General features: G+C 38.0%; 1 long non-coding RNA gene across 2 annotated transcripts in view; it reads right to left on the reverse strand.

Annotated features, from left to right (window-relative positions):
• The window catches only part of LOC145552594 (uncharacterized), a 31,944-nt gene that overhangs the window by 2,876 nt on the left and 14,639 nt on the right, over window positions 1-14,429 (reverse strand). The window lies entirely within an intron of this gene.

The following is a 14,429-nucleotide window of genomic DNA, read 5'->3' on the forward strand; positions in this document are numbered from 1 at the left end:
TCACAGCCTAACATCTCTCCTACATACACATACCGTGTTTGCCCATGGACACTTTTCATCAATGCACACAACATCTTTTCTTGCATCTCATCGATTCCTCTTATTGAAAGAAGCCTCATTTGCAGTCTCCTTCTTGACATTTTTTCCCTCTCCTGTCTCTTTCTTTTCCAAACTCTTGACAGGCTGTGCAGAATTTGGCAGTTTGCTGTTCTCCCCTAATCCTTTGCCAGACTTTCCTCCTTCACAAATATACAAGGATTTTAGAGGAAGTGCAGTCAGACATCAGATGGCCAGAAACAGATTCCAGCTTCTTATATACAGTTCATAAGTGATTAAAATAAAAATGAGCTTTTTTAGTTAAATGGAAGTTGTGGTGCAAACCATATCTATGCTTGTCTTTGTATTTAACATTAACCAGAATGGGGAGGAAAACATACTCTTGATATAGTACAAAGTACCAATGTCAGTTTATTTCTAATCCTTATTTAACTTGATAAAATATAACCTACCAATAAAGTCATTTCTGTAAATTCCTGATAGAAGGCAGTATGTAGCAAGCTAAGTAAGGGTAATGTGCAGAAAGGAGAACTATCTATAATATATTCTCTGGGTTTTCAATGATGTTTATTCTTCAGAGGAGTTGCTTGCGTTCGGTACTTCATGTAACAAGAGTAGACAGATTGTGTTGCGCATAAACACCTTCATCTGGAAACAGATTCAACTGATTTGTTTTGCACACCACTGCAATGGGCAAGGGATGCTGCAGAGAATAGCAGCAACATTTTGACTCTCTTAGTGAATGATGTCATGACTCGCCTATATATTATAAAGAATACTTCACACAAATCATGCTAATTGAAGCTGGAATCTTAGTTCAGAAAGTTCACATGGAATATGGCTTAATTCGTTTTAACCTGGCGGACTAGTTCTTGTTCAGGGTGATTTGGCAAAAATCTGAAAAGGTTTCCCAGTTATTCTGGGAAATAAAACATGAGTGTGGTGAGTTAGGAGAACTAGGGTAGATTGAAATATCCAAATTATATATCCTTCTGTAACCTTTAAAATTGCTTTATTATCTGCTACAACTGCCTGGAATGATAACCAGGGAAACGCACCAACTATAGGTTCACTTGAACAAGTAAACCCTGCCATGAATCCATACGTTACAGGTCCTGAGTGTCAGAACTGCTGTAAGAGTGATGAGCACAATCTGAAGGATAATAAAATAGAAGTCAGCAATGACGACCGAAGCATCCAGATTGCATTTTTCTTTATTTGTTTACGGACAAACCTTTTACAGTGTACAGTATTAATGTTTTACATAACCATTGTCTTATAAACCTGGTTTAGTTTTCTCACATGTAATAACTTCACATAATACCCTTTTCACATTTCCATTCATCACTTAGATGAATTACATCTTATATAACTTTTAATGTCAAGACATTTTTTCATTTCGTTTATGTACAATTAAATGTATTTAAGCTTATACGCTAGAACAGTGTTTCTCATCCTTTTTTGGGCCAACGCCCCCCTAGCCTTTATCCAGGTCCCTCACCGCCCCCCACCAAAGAATTTGCAGGCTACTTTGCACTGACCATTATTTTCTCATTAATATTACTATCACTACTGTAGATATTTTGATTTTTATGCTTGTTTCTGTATTTGTCATTAAAATAATTTCCAAGAGAACAAAAAAGTAATGTGAATAGAAATTATTTTCACAGGCATCTACAAAAAATGAAATGAACATTCAAGTTAAAATTGGTAACAGCAGCCAATCAGAGTGGAAAAAATATTCTTATTTTGTGCCATTTTCTAATTGTTAAATATTCCACAAAATGACCAGATAAAAGATGTTCCACATGCCAGTTTAAACTTTGATCAATTTTCAAAACGACTGAGCTCTGCAACATTAAAACATGGATAGAACTGTAACTACATTAATCATAGCTCTTCTTCTCTTCAGTGTTTCTGTCAGTTTCTGGTACTGCAGCTCTGTGCTGCCTTCAGGAGAATGGGACATCAGAGTATCATCCATAAAACTTCAGCCACATGGTATTTATTGTGCAAACCAGAGCTTTCAGTGGAAAAACAAAAGTTCCAGATCCTTTTAATGCCATACAAATATGAGACAGAAACATGGATTATATCTTTATATAGACATGTCTATTGATTATAGATTAATAGTTTTACTGGACAGAAATTACAAATCTGGTTCTTAATCAAATCCTAATGAGTCAAGTTGAAAGTGTCATGTAGTCAACAGCCTCATGACATTAACACTGACATGAAAAATAATATTGAAGAAATATCAAATCTAATTAAAAACATAAAGAAGTGATAAGTTCTTAACTGTTATGGTCTGTAAAATATATTTATTCTCAGTACTAGATGTTGTCTCAACAAACCCATGACATTTCAACAATATTATTTTACCTTTTATCTGGAAATAGTGTCTGTTTTTCTTGCCATACAGTCCTCTGTATTAATTATTGCTCGAAAGGTCTTGCCATACCAGTTTATTCCTCTGTATTTACTTTAGTTTCTTAGTTTATTCTTGCATTTTGTTCTTCATTCATTTCCATTTAGTTTCATTTGATTAGTATTATCCTCTCTTGGTTTATTGCTATGTCCACTTTAATTTATTTCCTGTTGCTAGATTTATTTTATCGTTTATTCACCATCAGTGATTTTCACTCATCACCTGCTGCACCGCCTAATCGTCATGTGTTTCACATCGTGTTGATTTTTCACTGTTCAGCGTCGGATTCTCTGTTTTTATGCCATAATTCACATCTAGTTCGTCTCTCCGTTTTATGTCCCGCTTCTCCTGTTTCACAGTTTTGCGCAATGTGCGTGTCTTTTATTTAAGCCCCTAAGGTGCAGGGCGGTCGGGAAGCACATCGATGGGGAAAAGGCAACCTGACATAAACCTTTTAAAACAACGGAAACAATTTCTACATTCTGATTATTGAAATTTAAAAGTGCTGTGTTGTTCTATCACCCACGTTTCACACCGGACCACTTACAGCACAGGCGTTAATGCTATAAAATGAACGCTCTCTATCGTGGTGTCACCTATGGGATTTCTTTATTTAAATAGGTTCATTTTTCAGAGGGATACACAGTGAGGGTATCGTGATTTTAGCTACCAGTAGCAGGAGAACAGAGCTGCGCCAAGAAGCTAACAAACACTGAATAGAAGAAGAAGAAGAGCTGCCATCGATACAGTTGCAGCCGAGCATGATTTAATGTTACACAATACAGTTTTACCAAGTTGCTCAAAGTCTAAACTGGCATTGTTGTGCATTTAAGGCAGTGGTTCTTAACCTGGGTTCGGCCGAAGCCCAGGGGTTCGATGAGTCGGTCTCAGGGGTTCGGCGGAGCCTCTGCCGCGGAGGTAAAGAAACACTTGTGTAAAGTCGTGATGACGCCCCGCTTTGCCATCACTTGCTCCAGAGGATCACGTTATATTGCTTAGCCAATCAGAGCTGTGGAGGAGCACTGATTGAAGGAGATCCACTCTCAGCATGGATTTGAACTTTTGTCTAATTACTTCAGCAAAACTCACAGTTTTTACCAAATTCTATAGTCTAAATCTGCTCCTTAGTCGCATCTTTTTGGGGTTGGTACTGCCTCTAGTGGTGTGGGGTGGTTACACAGCTAATATAATTACATTACTAAATCAGAATAGCACAAAGTATTTTGTGTGTGTGTGGGGGGGGGAGGGGGGGGATTGGAATAAGAAGGGTTCGGTGAATGCGCATATGCAACTGGGGGGTTCGGTACCTCAAAAAAGATTAAGAACCACTGATTTAAGGTGTAAAGTTTACCTTCAACCAAACATCCCCCAAAGGAATGGACTTTACCAAGCTCCGCCCAGAAACGCCCCTCGAAAGTCCCACATGACTTCATGTCTCACATTAACAGCTTAGCTCCAATGTCTAAACATGGCATTTTCCGTTCTCTGCAGAGTATTTCTGAGTCGATTAGTGTAGCATTTCTGCCGGAGTTTCACAAAATATCAGCCACGACAATGGACAAGGGAACCAACAAGTTCATGTCATCTTTTTTGGATGACATCAAGGTGTTTGAGCCATGCGATGCCTCCAACATTGTGCGCGTCACAGCTAAATGCTACAGGTCGATGAGAAAAACAGCAGATTCTCACACCCTCAGCATAAATATAGCCGTGGACAAGATCACTGACACCTATTGTTCTTGTAAGGCTGGGTAAGTCGGCATTCATGGTTTTGAGGGTTCGAATGTGCCTAGGCCTGATACACGGTACTCGGTGCTAGCGTGGCTAACACGATTACAGTTTAGTAAAAAGCCTTTTCAGGTTAAATAAAAATAAAATCTTTAATGTCAGATACGGTACACATTGCATATTGATCTGTTCAGTTAACGTAAGACTGTAACAGACAGGCTTCAGGATGTAGAAGTTGTATCGGTACTGCCATTATGCTGTACTTGGCTAAAAGGTTTTCATAATGGATGTGTTTATTATTGACTTTCTTTTTTTCATTCACTAAACACAAAGAAAGCAAAGCAATAATACTTACACCAGCAGACACTCCTTTGTTCTTATTGATCCTACGACGGTTGAGCAGCAAATGCGGTTGTGCACAAGCTTTGATCCAAGCAAAGCTTTCCGTTTCAGATTTTGGAAATCTGTGAATTTTAGTTCCACAAATACGATCAGGATACGTGACATTGCCTGTACAGATACCCCACTGACGGAGAACCAATTTTTTTTTTTGAGTCCTAACGCAAAAACTTTCTGTCGGTCTGGTAGTCCACAATGTATATTAGCATGAGTTTGTGAGACGGTAAGGCACGTGATAGCTGCGCTGTTACGTAAAATGGGCATTAGCCAATGAAATGCGGCCCCTGTGGTAAGGTCCATCATAGACATTAATACGTAGACGCCTCATGGAGTGGGCCGGCCCGTTGCTTCGATATGTAACAGCGTCCGCCATATTGAATGTGGAATATGTGCCAGTAAGTTAATACAAGTGAATGGACCGAACTTTATAAAGTGCCGTTCTGCGAAATATTTTAAGTTAATACCTGCCATTGACACATTTTCTCACACACATTAATATAATTGGCAATCAAAGAAATTACTGAAGATAGCCTTTCTAACTTTTGATGTGATTATTTAATTGTTTTGAGGCATTTCTGAATAAAGAGCACAATATTTATTTAATGGAAATTATTCTGATAATTTTTATATTGAAATTGATGAACAGACATACTTTTACAGTGTTTTATTAAATAATATATTTACATAATTCCATAATTTAATGTACATTTAACATTTCAAGACAAGAAACAAATAGTTTTCCTGTATTTTTATACGTTATTGAGAAATGACTTTTGATTTATAAATCAATCATTGTCAAACATTAGACTACCTATTTTTTTTTACTATTTTCCAGAGAATAAATATTTATTACAGTATGTCAACTCTGCTATTGACAGCAAAGAGTGAAAATAATTCTAACAGAGTAAATTATGTTTATTTCATTACAAAAGCTACATTATTACACTAATACTTCAGATTGAGATATTTAAAAATACACAAAAAGTGAAAGAATAAAACATTTGTTTATTATACTGGGAGCACTGGTCACAGTCTGCTGGTCACACTGGGAGAACTCAATGACTTCTGAGACGTCCTGGTTCACAGGTTAAAGCCAAGAATAAAAGAGAAATTATCCAAAAGTGTAATAGAAAATACATACGATCTATGTTTCGTATGTTTCTTTCACATTCAGAAAAAGACATTTTCAGCATTTTGGGCTCTGACTCGTAGCATCTTTATAGCTAAATGGTGAAGCCGAGCTGGAAACAGAGACTGAAGAACAGCAGCTCCAGCTCTGATCCTGACTGATCCTTCCTCACTAAATCCTCTGGTTTTAAATGAACTTCTCCTCTAACAGCGGTTTCTCATCAGCTCTCTCTCATTAGAAAACAGTTAGCTGCTATGCTAACAATCAGCGGTTATTTCGGGCCAATTTAGCTACATGGTAAATATTTTTCAGTTGTTTAGAAGCAAATTTCTGGCTGCAAAGTAAAGTAATTCTGATCTTTCATTCTTACCTGGGGAAGGTAATCCTAATGATTCCAGATTGTTTCGTAAAACGGCTGAAACAAGTCCACATAGCACAGGACTTAAGGAGCTCCGATCGCCCTGCTGCCACATATTAGATGGCGGACGCCTTTACGTGCGACTCAGCGCTCCATGAGGCGTCTACGCAACGCCCCCCAAATAAAGGTTCCGCAGGACGGAACAAGCTAACATTTCTAGCGCTTCATCAAGTTAAGTTACATACAACTCACTAAATGAATTCCTGTGTTCTGTTTATAAAGTTTGTAGCAGCAGAATATGATATTTAGGGAAAACATGAATGGAAATCCATTAAAAATACTTTGCTTAGGAATAAAATAAATTGGTGCCTCTAAGATAATCATTATCTTTGTCACTTCCACTCAGCATCTATGTTAGTATCTGTCATGGGCTGGTTCATCAGTTATATTCCGGCTCATACAAATAAGATGGGACCCTTTCCTCCCATTATCTGAAAAAAAAAGCTCTAAAGTGCTTTTGAATACCTTCAAATATCTGTGAAATTCTGAGTTCTAAGAGCAATACTTTTTTTTTACCTTTTATTATTATTATTATTATTATTATTATTATTATTATTATTATTATTATTATTATTATTATCAATTTTGGAACTGGGCCATTGTTGGAGAGGAAATCCACCATAACCATTAACTTTCTAAGGGGCTTTGTAGGTTGGGGTAATTATTTACAGTCATTTTAAAGCACAGTCCATTTTCCATTTTACTGTCTGTTGGAATAGTGACATCATGATAAAGTATCAAAACAGTAAATGAGATGGCCTTAAAGAAACAGCCTTATGCATTCTCTATGAGGTCAATACATGCTGGTTATTTGCTGACAATCTACTTTTGATGCAAGCATGGTGATACTTTAAATTGTGATTAACTGGTACACTTTAGACTGGGGTAAACAGGGACATTCATTTAGAAACTCTTGGACTGCTGAGTTTTCCAGGCAAAATCTCTGATCTTCAAATGAACACACACATTGCGTTAAGTCTTTTAGTTAACTCAACTACAACATCTTCCATAGGAGTTTGAGGGGGTTTTGTTGCTTTTTACTCCTTTAAAACTTCACAGCTGAGACACCACAGACTCAGTATAACCTTATCTCCACTGTTATCCTGAAAGTACATATCTAAAGCCCCAGGAAACACACAGGCAGAAGGAAAGAGACTAAAAGAGCGTATATGTGAGGCTGTGAGTTGGTGAGCGAAAAGGGGGCCTGAAACTCAAGCCCTCCAGAAATCAATTGTACAAACTTCTCCATGAGTGCTCTCCTTTGCCCCCTGTAAGTTCTGAACCAGTCAAATCAATTCCCAGGCATGTGTGTCTTTGTGCACCTCCATGTTATTTCGACAGAGGAGAGCTGGAGGAGGACAACGCAGAGCAGAGATGGAGGAAGGAGAAAAGACCGATGGAAGTAAAGGCTAAGAAATTCTTCAGAGCAGATATCCTAAATGTCACCGGTGTTGTAAGCTATCACACAGTGGTAAATGTCGCATTGCTCTTTATTTTTCCACCTAAAAACAAAAGCATGATGCATCTTTATTACATGTGCCTTAATTTTGAGTGTAGGAGTTACATGTTGATTTTTAATTTTTAATTATTTTTTATTTTTTTTGTAATGCATCACATCTGCCTCATGCATCTCACAGCTGTATTCTTACTGTGGTAACAATGCATCATTCTTTTTTTATCTCACCAAACTGTTTTCCAAAAATATTTAGTGATTTATGGCTTAAGGGTGAGTAATGATGCTGAGAGTATTTATCTCTCTGCGTGTTCCCACTTTAAACACGGGAAGAAATTATACATTTGTGACTACAGAGGAGAGTTGTGAATCAAGTTTATTGATCTGTTGGGAAATACAATCAGTTGTTTTCTTTCTATTCAGAATTATCTCTCGTGTGCTTTTATTTCCTTGCTCTCTGCTTAGAAACCATGGGGGAAGCATATATTACATATCCTAACTTTGATTTCTACAACTTTTCACAGACGACGGTAGACAGGGCAGAGTGTTTCCTTTATTAAGGCCTCCCACAACTGGGACTTAGAGGGAGATTTTGGCGTCACGCCTCCCTGCCACGGTTTCTGTAAATCGGCTTTCTGTGGCCATGACAGTCATTAGCCTTGCCCCTGGCGGTAATCCGCTACTTTCTGTCTCTAATGGAAGTAGGAGGTAAAATTCACTCGTTTCTACATTAGCTTGGTCTCACAGCAAACCTGCAGGCTGTTCACAACCAAGTATTGCGCACCTAGCCGTTTTCTAGTGCAAAAGAGTACATGAAAAACAGAAGATTTTACTCTCATTGGACTTAATTGTCTCAGGAAAGGCTTGGAATTGAAGAGATATAGAAAGTAATTGTTTAAAACAAAATAAATACTTTTAATGCGTAACTAGCACACAAGCACAACTCCTTCTGTTGCTACAAACATAAAATAACTTATGTAATAATCAAGCATGAAGAGGTGAAAATGTAACTTAGGTTTGTTTGAAGAGGAATTGGACAAGGAAGAGCCAACAGGTTAAAAACAATGCAATATTATCTAAATAATAACATGGCAAAAAAGCTAGTAAAACAACAAAGTTGCTTAAAAGTGCTACTTAAGTGTCTTAAGTCTCAATGAAATGAAGGTTAAGAAATAGTTACTGTCAACCAGTGGGCTGCAGGCCAAATCTGCTTCGCATGCTCAATCCATCTGAACTCAGTAGAAATAAATTATAGGAAAAATTACGCCCAATCTTTCAAGTTTTAATCCTGATCGGAGCAGGTTAATGAAGGAAGATCCTCAAACAATAACACTGTACAGAAAGAGGACGTCCTGCTGAGGATTTAAAGGCTTGAGTTTACGTAACTTAATAAATTCAAATGAGAAGCTGGACATTTCTTGAATTAGCATTAGTTATGTGAAGGGGTTATAAGGTTATTACATCCTAAAACATTTAAGTTTTAGAGCATAATAGAATCTAATTAAGTTCAGAACCTAGGAAGGATTCTTTTACCGCTGACCGAAGTGAAAAAGATACCATATGTCATTTTGTTTTTACTGAACTGTGATTTTTGTGTTCTGATAATAAATAATATCACACAGGAAGTGGTCACTTAGTTATTTTAGCTTGATTAAAGTCTGCCAAAGGTGCAACAAGATTGAAAATACACAATTTATATGACAGTGTCTTGCAAACAAGTGATAGCCTCAAATTATTGAATAAGGGAGTTTTGTTCACAGAAACATTTTCCAGAAGAGTAATTAAAGTGTAAAAAATATTGCCTAAAAAAATTATACATATAAATATATAATATATGTATATATAATACATATTTATATTAAGTTATACAACTTAAGCTCTAGTACAGTTTAAAATGCTGAGTGGTCCAAAGTTATGCTCCTTGACAAAAGTATATTCTGCATTTCCTTTGGAAATTAAGGTCCCAAACAAAGTCAGGAAAAGGAAGAGAGGAGAGGCATATAATCCACGTTGCTTGAGGTTCAGTCTAAAGTTTCCACAGTCAATGACGGTTTGGGATGCCATGTCTTCTGCTGGTTAGGTCAACTGTGTTTTCTGAGGTCCAAGGTCAACGTAGCCATCTACCAGGAAGTTTTAGAGCATTTCATGCTTCCTGCTGCTGATCAACTTTATGGAGAGGCAGATTTAATTTTCCAACAGGTCTTGGTACCTGTATACATTGCCAAAGTAAATACATATAAATACATTGCCCCTGTTCTTAATTGGCCAGCAAACTTGGCTGATCCTAACCCCATTGAAAATCTGGGGGACATTGTGAAGCGGGAGGTGCGATACGCCAGACCCAACAATTCACAAGAGCTGAAGGTCACAATCAGAGCAACCTAGGCTCTCATAGCACATGAGCAGTGCCACTGACTGATCGACTCCATGTCACTACATTGCTGCAATAACACAGGCAAAAGGAGCCTCTACTATGTACTGAGTACTCATACTTTTCATGCTCTTTTCAGAGATACAAAATTTTGGGTTTTCATTAGTCATCAGTTATAATAATCAACATTAAAAGAAAGAATTTTGAAACATATCAGTCTGGACGTAATGGACAAAAATAATATACGAGTTTCACTTTTTGAATGGAATTACTGACATAAAATAAATGCTGGCGATATTTGTTGAGTTGCAGTTCAAGACTGACTGCGTACAGATTTGAAGAAAGTCCACACGTTGTCAGTGAAACCCACAGTTCACTTTGTGACAAGTGCAAATTGCATCCAGAGGGGTCCAAGGGTGGGTCAGATCTGTCATCAGCTATGTGATCAGGCAATTAGTTCTCTCACTTACTTCCAATGTATGGAGAGCAGCCAGCTGTGAGAGATGGGTTAGTTTAAAGGTGAGAACAGCTTATTTTCTCACACAGCCACTGACTGTGAATGTTGGCACACTGTGAGAAAGTTAATGTCCACACATTGTCACATGGTTCTCTGCCGTTTCTTCTCTCCACCCACCTACTAAAACTAAGAAATGTAATAAATGTCCATTAATAGATGTCTTTGCTCGTATATATCTCTTTTCACTGCAAATTATTGTATAGTATGGCTGTCCACATTTAATATGACTGGTTGCATCCATCCATCCATCCATCCATCCATCCATCCATCCATCCATCCATCCATCCATCCATCCATCCATCCATCCATCCATCCATCCATCCATCCATCCATCCATCCATCCATCCATCCATTTTCTTGCACCTTTGTCCCTTAGTGGGGTCAGGAGGGTTGCTGGTGCCCATCTCCAGCTAACGTTCCGGGCGAGAGGCGGGGTCACCCTGGACAGGTCACCAGTCTGTCGCAGGGCAACACAGAGACATACAGGACAAACAACCATGCACCCACACACTCACACCCAGGGGCAATTTGGAGAGGCCAATTAACCTAACAGTCATGTTTTTGGACCGTTGGAGGAAGCCGGAGTACCCGGAGAAAACCCACGCATGCACAGGGAGAACATGCAAACTCCATGCAGAAAGACCGGGGCCGGGAATCGAACCCAGAACCTTCTTGCTGCAAGACAACATAATTTTATTAAATATGATAAGTTAAAAATACTTCAGGGGTTTTGGCCATTTTTATCTAGAAAGCAAGAAGGTCGACCTAATATTTTCGCACTAGTTGTTTCTTTTGATCTTTAACAAAGTGCATCTAATCCAACTCAGAAGTATTTGGGATTTAAAGTGACATGCTCAGGGAATTTAACTTCAGTTCTAACAGAGGAATATTTAACCATGTGCCCTGATTCCTAGCTCCATGCTGTTCTCGAGCATCAGTCTGCGCATCTGCTGGACCAGCAGGAATCCATACTTAGGAAGTGTCACAGATGGAAGACATTTTATTACTGTTCTGTTTGACGAAGGGTCGACTCAAAGGATACCTACTAAATAAAGGACATGTTTATTATGTTACATAATCTTTGACTTTGTTTGTCTTCTGTCTTTTCCGCTGCTAAATATTTGACATACGGTGGTGCCCCCTTCAATATCACTAAGCACATTGGGGATTATGTGGCAGGCAGATGGCTGTGAGATGCAGCCCACTCATACGTCTCTCCCTGGGTTGTCCTGAAAGAAGAAATCTGTAATATTGGGAAATTTTAGACGAGGAACTGTGAACCTTTAGGACCTGTCAGAGAAAATTAATTCCAAAATGATGTGCATTTTTTTTAAGCAGCATTATTTCGTAATAACAGAGCTTACAATGTAATCCCATTCAGGATTGAGGAAAACTTTGTTGTTAAAACAAATATTTTGTCACAAAACAATGCATTTGAGCTATCTTATGTTTTTTTTTATTTTTTATTTTACACTAAAGTAAATAGTTGTGTTTACTTACTCGTGTTCAGTTTTATTGTCGTAGTCATCCCTGTGTTATGGAAGTTCCCCCTGCAGCTACTGCCTAATCAATTAGACTCACCAGTTAATTGTTTTTCTAACCACTACCCCAATATATGCTCCCTTCTTCATTCATTCCTCTTATCTTTTTTTGTTTTGTTAATTATATATGTTTTGAAGCCTTTTGTTGTTCCTTTCTGATTTCTCCTTCCTTATGTCTGAATTGGGATTTCCACAACATGGCAGTAATTGTTGTGAATAGCCACTACAAGAGCAACATACTTTCTTAATTTAGTTTTATACTGATTATCAAATATTTAAATGATAAGCATTCTCACACTTAATAGAGCCTTAAGCTATTTAGACTCTCATCATGTGTTTTAAACAATTCAAAACAAAGAAAACTCTGAATTAATTTTTTTTTTAATCTTCACAGCAAGACCACAGTAACATCATGTTTGATCCTTTCTTACTCTAGAGTATTTAATGATTTCAGCATTTCTTAATTAATTTTACTGATAATTGTTCCTACAGGCTACTTTTACAACTTATTTTTTCTGATCTTGCTTTTATTGCTGATTCATCTGTCTCCCTAATGAAGGTTTTTACTTTTAGGGAAATGTCACAAAAATATTGTTCAAAATTATGGCTTTAAATGAGCTTTTAAAGCCATGATTTAATGTCAAAGTAATATCAAGATCAGTTGTTATTATTGCTATTATTTTTTTCCTCAATCTCGCATGTTGCTTTCAGTTGAAAATATGTTTTGATCCATATTTTTACTAAATGTTTTAGCAGTTTGACCTTTCTTGATGACACTAGATTGTCTCTTACATCTATCACCTTTCAGTTGTTTATTATCCTTGTTAGTCACTTTTATTTGAATTTAATATCAGACGTTAGCTGACATTTTTATACTTTTTCTCATCACAATCAAGTGTTTTTTCTTTTCCTCTTTACTCTCTACACGTGAGATTTTTTTCATCTCTTACAGAGATACGTAATCCAGATTTTCAAGGAAATCTTAATTATACCTGCTATATGGAACAGATTAGACATTATTGAATGCTTTCCGTGGCAAGAACAGGACAGACGGAGCTCGAGGCAACGGCACATGAGGCTAATGTGACAGGCCCCTGTTTGGAGAAGCAAGGTGGGGAAAATGGCTCTGGAGATGTGAGCAAGGCAAGGACAAAGTGCGGCTATTCCAAGCATCAAATAAAGCATAACGTGGGATTCATCAGATAAGTACACAAACATACTACTGGAGCCGCAGGAGCTAACCTCTCACCCTGGGGGCTTTTGTCAGCCCAACTCTGACCCGCTGCTGACTACTCATAATCAATCACATCCCAGCTCCAGCCTTGCAATTAATCGATCAATTAAAAAACCCACACACAACCGCAGCGGTGTAATCAATCAATCCAGCCTCTGCGGAGAGGTGTTATTGAGAGCCGAGCTTCAGATCTATAGACATCGGTCCCAAGGTGCTCCAACTGATCTCGGTCGCAAGAAATGAAGACGAATAAAAAGGGAATAAAAGGAGGAGTGAGACAAAATGCTTGGGTGTGATCCACAGCTGAGTGGAGAGGAGGTCTCTCAGCACTCCCATCATACGCCAGCACCGGCTGAATATTCATGCTGACGAATCAGGTACCACGGAGGCGCTTAGTTATTCATTATGCTTCTGCAGAAAGAAACACCCCATTGTCCCACTGCGATAGAATATTAATAGGTCCTATTAATAAAATATCCCATTCCCCATCTCAAGACTTGCCTTTAACTTTCTTGGCCATTTCACGTGGGATCTCTGCAAAGTGACCATGATGAGACCAAGAGAGACTGGCAGCCGATTGGTATTTGCTGTGATATTAAAATGGTTTAAATGGCATAAGTTGATCATCTGCTCCAGAAAGACAGCAACACTCTTGTTCCATACTTTAACAAACTATTTAAAATGAAAATAGAAAAATAGAGTGGGAGGAGATAGCAAGAACAGCTCTATAGCTGGATACTCAGAGGGAATGAATGTTTAATTTAGCGCTGCCTGAAAGTATGCTGACATTTTGCCATTGTTGGGAGAGACGAATACATGGCACACTGTCTGCTTAGAGAAATGAAAATGTGCATCAAGACTGTTAAAAATTCAACTATTCCCCAGCCAGACATGCAAATCTAGGCTAGGAATACAGTAGGTAAGCTGCCATATTTACCAATTCAAGCCTCCCCTGATTTAGTCGACGGGTGTTATTGTAATCCCATCGTCTTCATGTAACTCCACATCAGAGACATATAAAAGTTGAGCCCTCCAGATTTTATCTAACCCATCCGCTAATAAGAATTTCTCTCCCGCATGATCTCTGACATCTAACCAGCAAATTTTTATGAAACTTGGAATTTTCCCTCAGCAAAAACGCAACAGATCAGGCA

This window comes from Poecilia reticulata, chromosome 8, assembly GCF_904066995.2.
Source record: "Poecilia reticulata chromosome 8, P_reticulata-male-v2, whole genome shotgun sequence".
Classification (NCBI taxonomy): Eukaryota; Metazoa; Chordata; class Actinopteri; order Cyprinodontiformes; family Poeciliidae; genus Poecilia; species Poecilia reticulata.